Genomic DNA, 5940 nt, shown 5'->3' with positions numbered 1-5940 from the left:
TTATGGCCATAGTGACTGGAGGACGAGGTACTGATGGTAGAAAAGTATCTTGTGATTGATCTGTTTCCCTCCATTTCCTCTTACGTGGGGTAGGTGGAGCTGAGCGTACAGACTGCTCCGTCGGGCCCTCCGAGAGATCTACTTCCTCAGATCTATCTTTACTGCTTTGCTCCTTCCCCACACTCATTTTTCTCTGTTCTCTTTCAGCTCTTTCTTCTTTGTTTCTGGTCTCCCACTGTTTTGCTTTATCTATCAGCCTAGACAAGGTGGGGACCTCTACTGCCAGTACTGCATTATAAAGCGGAGAAATCAGACCCCGCCTGAATCTTTCTATCCTGGCAGCTTCAGTGGGGATGATGTAAGGAGCATACTTCCCCAATCTAGTGAACTCACGAGCGTACTCAGATACGCTCATTCCGGGCATCTGCTTCAGCCTCTCAAACTAAAGAGCCCGATTCTGCCTCTCAGCCGGAGACAAAAACTCATCCATCACTGCTTGCCTGAACTCTTCCCAGGTTGGAGGATTCCTACTGTACAATCTGTCCTCCACGTGCCTCTGGTACCAGCCCCAGGCATCTTCCTTCATTGTAAGCCCTACAAGTTCTATAGCTCTTGCATCAGAACAGGGCAATCTCCGTATCATCTTTTCAGTCTCCTCCAGGAATCTCTGAGGATCTTCACCTTCTTCCCCCTTAAACTCCGGGGTTCTAAGCCTCAGAAATTCTTGTACAGTAATCCCCTCATCATTTAGAGCCCGCCTGGCCAAACTTCTTGGCACAGGTACAGGAGGTGGGATGGATACTACTGACGGGGCAGGAGATTTCCCCCGAGCAATCTGCTCCCTCAGAGCCTGATTCTCCGCCAGTAACTGTTCCATCAATGCATCTCTACTTCCTACATCTCCTTGATCATCAACCCTCCATCTATCAGTAGGAGGAGGTTTTTCTCTTTGGGGCTCGACATGTGCAGAACCCGCATCCAATGCTATATCTGGCTCCATCCTCCTTCCAGGACGAGCAGGTCCTCTCCTTGGAGGTATTCTTTATATCTCTCTAAAAAAGTCAAAAAGAGAGGATGGTCGTTACACACTGAGTCATGATATATTTTACTGAGTTGTAAATGACTCATAAAATAACATACAGAAAAATCCTATGCTCCATAGTATAATCCTAGACTTAATCCTGACTCACTCTATTGCTCTGACAGGACTCTTCTTAACCTTTGCTCTGATACCAAGCTTTGTCACGACCCCCGCCCCGTTCCCGGCGGGCCGCCGCGACGGTCCTAGGGTGCGGGTAGGCATAAGGCCACCAGCCACCGCGTAGAACCCTACTACCTATCAATCATCAATAAATCTTGAAAAATTTGGCATGATGCATGCACAAAATGATCACTTTTCCTATAGTGACCTGTCAGGATTATCTCAATACATACAACACACTACCTGTCAGAGCAGCAATCACATAATCTGTCACATATATATACCTGCTTCCCAATCCATCCATGGTCAAACCCATATCCACAACAGGATCTATGACTGTAACTATACACTATATACAATAGAAGGTTTATAATACACCAAAAGATATAAACCTCTATCTACATTATACTATACTATACTATGGAGCGGCACAGCTAGCAGGCAACCACTAATCCTGCTCCTCTCTATACAATACCTTTCCTGCAATCAAAAACATCAAACTGGGGAGTGAGTATATAAATACTCAGTGAGTGGAGTAGAGAGTACTATGCACATGAGACAAGATATAATCATGGCTCGAGGTAAAATCTCAAGATCAATAACAAGATGAACATGAACTCAACATAAAGAATATGGAGTAAATCATCAATATCACCACAATCAATATCAACTCATCTGAAGCATATATGGAATAATCAAGTCAACATATATGCTACTCATGAATATGTTCAACAGGTCATAGTACTGAATCATATAAATCAGGTGTCAATAGGCTGAATCATCAACAAGACAGCTATCGGGAGGTGGGTTTTACGCCCCAGGCGAACCAGCAACAACTCCCTACTGCCATATGCATACATCGAATATGACACCACACCAATATGTAAATCATCACTAGACAGCTGTCGGAAGGTGGGTTTTACGCCCCAGGCGAACCAGCAACAACTCCCTACTGTCACATGCATATGCAGGATAAGACACCATACCGATAACATAAATGCTAGACAGCTATCGGGAGGTGGGTTTTACGCCCCAGGCGAACCAGCAACAACTCCCTACTGTCACATGCATATGCAGGATAAGATACCACACTGATCATGTAAATGCTGGCCAGTATCCAGAACAGAAATCCATCTCACATCTACATACTAAACGGCACCTCGCGGGAATTCTACATCCGCGGAAAGCCATACTGCACCTCGCGGGGTCTTACTATGCCCGGCGGCAAGCAGAATATAAGTCGTAGGACCGGCCGATCCTACGCCTAGGGCCGTGTCCCCCCCTAGGAAGGGACTGGGCTCCGCCCACCCAGAAGGCTACTATGTGCACAAAGGCCGATGTTCAACCCCATCGACTATAGGTGTCCTGCAGATACTGTCAAGCCATGCATGAATGCCATAATGCACCCTCCCAATACTCTACTAAAAAGGAGTATAATCAAGACTACCACTCACTCAATCATGACCCAATCATAAACTAACATCAGGTTTGGGAGTGAGGGGTCAAGGGTGTGCAATGCAACTCAATTGTCACTGAAATGGGCTCTACAAATCTTTGAAATAGAGGAAATGAAATCAATTTACAAAAGAAGTCATTTCACAATTCAGATCCAATTTAATTACTCATAAAGGAGTATAATCAAGGCTACCACTTACAAGTCTTTGAAATAGAGGAAATGAAATCAATTTACAAAAGAAATCATTTCACAATTCAGATCCAATTTAACTACTCATAAAAGAGTATAATCAAGACTACCACTCACAAGTCTTTGAAATAGAGGAAATGAAATCAATTTACAAAAGAAGTCATTTCACAATTCGGAATCAATTTGATTACTCATCAACCCCTTGTAATTCCTCTCAATGTTTCCTCAAATGCATGTACAGAATAATCAAGCATGGAGAATCAAGATTATAGAGGAATCTACTACAACAATTAATCAATAAGCTCAGGTGGAATCAAGTCACACTTGGCAACATTCATGAAAATGAATAAGGAATGTGCTCATGGTGCAAAGTACATGACTCCCACTCACCTGTCAATCCGGCACGGCCTCGATACGCCTCTAGAATTTTACAGTAGGCAGCAGAAGACTTCTTCCTCTTGTTCCCTAGCTTCTTGCCCAACTGTGACATGCATTTACAATACATTTAGCCTTGTATCAAGGGCTATAATCTACGTGCCAATTATAACATAGGGAACTTTAATTGATTCAACTCCCCTGTTCCCTAAATCTTTTCTTTTCTTTCTTTTTTTTCTTTTTAATTAATTAACTCACCATTTATGTGTATTAGGGACTCCTTTGCATGAGTACAAGGTCCCTTTTAGCTTGATCTAGGCTTAATACTCTATTATAGCATGAAATCCCCTATTTTCCACCCGGATGAACAGTAACCCGAACTGACAGTGGGTTACTTCATCCCGGTTTTGATCCACTTTTCAGACTCCAAATTTGATGAAATTTTTACCTAACATTCTACACTCATAGAGGATTCCAAAGAGATAACATGCATCATCATCGGAGGCCGTTTGACCCCCTAAATAATTCGCCGAAGTTGGGACTTCGACACAGTTTTTCCGTAGTATCGGAAAAATTTGTCAAAATCTGATTCTTCCTCTTTTAACCGCCTCTACAACCCTTATCCGACCCCTCTAGACTATATCCACCCTTTGTATAGCCTAATGTCATCAAAAGACTAGATAGGGACGGATATTTACCTTTTTCTTTTTGGAAATCAAGGTCCTTGCGTAGAGGGGAAGGAGATCTATGTTTTTCCCTTCAGCTGGCAGCGCAACCGGGATCTCCTTCCTTTTCTTTTTCTTCTTCTTCTTCCTCTTCCTTTCTTCCTTTCATTTCCTCTCCTTCTTTTTCTTCCTCTCTGTTGCCGTCTGTGAACCCCCTCCCTCTTTCTTTCTCTGCTTCATTCCGTAGCTCAAACCCTCCAATTAAATCACATCAAAACACTATTCACCCTTTTTTAATATTATTAAATTCCCAATTTGCCCCTGCCACTTCAACGGATCTACAGTTATGCCATTAACTTTTGATTCCTTCCCATTTTACCCCTTATATCAATTTTAAAGGACTATTCTATCCCTTTTTATATAAAAAAATTTTTGGGGTTATTACATCCTCCCCTCCTTATATAAAATTCGTCCTCGAATTTAAAAGAGTAAATTACCTGATTACTCAAAGGGGTGAGTGTATCTGGTCTTCATATTCTGCTCGGTGTGGTATTGGGAATCAAATAAATTAGGAGTGTTTTACCTTCTATCTCTACCACATAGGTAGGATATACATACTTCGCTTCTATACTATCCCCTACAGGTGTATTAATAGCTAAGGGAATATGCATCAATATCTTATCCTTAGCTAACTTTTTAGCAAAATAAGGGGACACAAATGAATGGGTAGCTTCAGAATTAAATAACACTCTAGCTTTAATCTTATCAATGAGGAGCATACCTGTCACAGCTACATTTAATGCCTGTGCCTCTTGTGGATTTACCGTGAACACCCTTCCTTGCCCTCTACCTACTGGAGCTAATGGCTGAGATGGTCCAACACTCTGCTGTGACGCTGGTGTCTGACCTCTGCCTCTGCCTACAGGCCCCCTACTACTAGGCCTGTCCATCTGCACAGAAGGGTAGGATGCCAAAGGCACAAACTGCTGGGTGGCACCCTGCGGGCATTCTCTGACAAAATGACCCGGCTGTCCACATCTGTAGCACACTCCCTGACCCATTCTGCATCTGCCAGGGTGCTGCTTGCCACATATGCCACATACTGGCCATAATTGGAACCTAGATTCAGTTATGGCCATAGTGACTGGAGGACGAGGTACTGATGGTAGAAAAGTATCTTGTGATTGATCTGTTTCCCTCCATTTCCTCTTACGTGGGGTAGGTGGAGCTGAGCGTACAGACTGCTCCGTCGGGCCCTCCGAGAGATCTACTTCCTCAGATCTATCTTTACTGCTTTGCTCCTTCCCCACACTCATTTTTCTCTGTTCTCTTTCAGCTCTTTCTTCTTTGTTTCTGGTCTCCCACTGTTTTGCTTTATCTATCAGCCTAGACAAGGTGGGGACCTCTACTGCCAGTACTGCATTATAAAGCGGAGAAATCAGACCCCGCCTGAATCTTTCTATCCTGGCAGCTTCAGTGGGGATGATGTAAGGAGCATACTTCCCCAATCTAGTGAACTCACGAGCGTACTCAGATACGCTCATTCCGGGCATCTGCTTCAGCCTCTCAAACTAAAGAGCCCGATTCTGCCTCTCAGCCGGAGACAAAAACTCATCCATCACTGCTTGCCTGAACTCTTCCCAGGTTGGAGGATTCCTACTGTACAATCTGTCCTCCACGTGCCTCTGGTACCAGCCCCAGGCATCTTCCTTCATTGTAAGCCCTACAAGTTCTATAGCTCTTGCATCAGAACAGGGCAATCTCCGTATCATCTTTTCAGTCTCCTCCAGGAATCTCTGAGGATCTTCACCTTCTTCCCCCTTAAACTCCGGGGTTCTAAGCCTCAGAAATTCTTGTACAGTAATCCCCTCATCATTTAGAGCCCGCCTGGCCAAACTTCTTGGCACAGGTACAGGAGGTGGGATGGATACTACTGACGGGGCAGGAGATTTCCCCCGAGCAATCTGCTCCCTCAGAGCCTGATTCTCCGCCAGTAACTGTTCCATCAATGCATCTCTACTTCCTACATCTCCTTGATCATCAACCCTCCATCT

Source organism: Phoenix dactylifera, chromosome 4, assembly GCF_009389715.1.
Source record: "Phoenix dactylifera cultivar Barhee BC4 chromosome 4, palm_55x_up_171113_PBpolish2nd_filt_p, whole genome shotgun sequence".
Lineage (NCBI taxonomy): Eukaryota > Viridiplantae > Streptophyta > Magnoliopsida > Arecales > Arecaceae > Phoenix > Phoenix dactylifera.
This window is presented reverse-complemented; position numbering follows the sequence as displayed.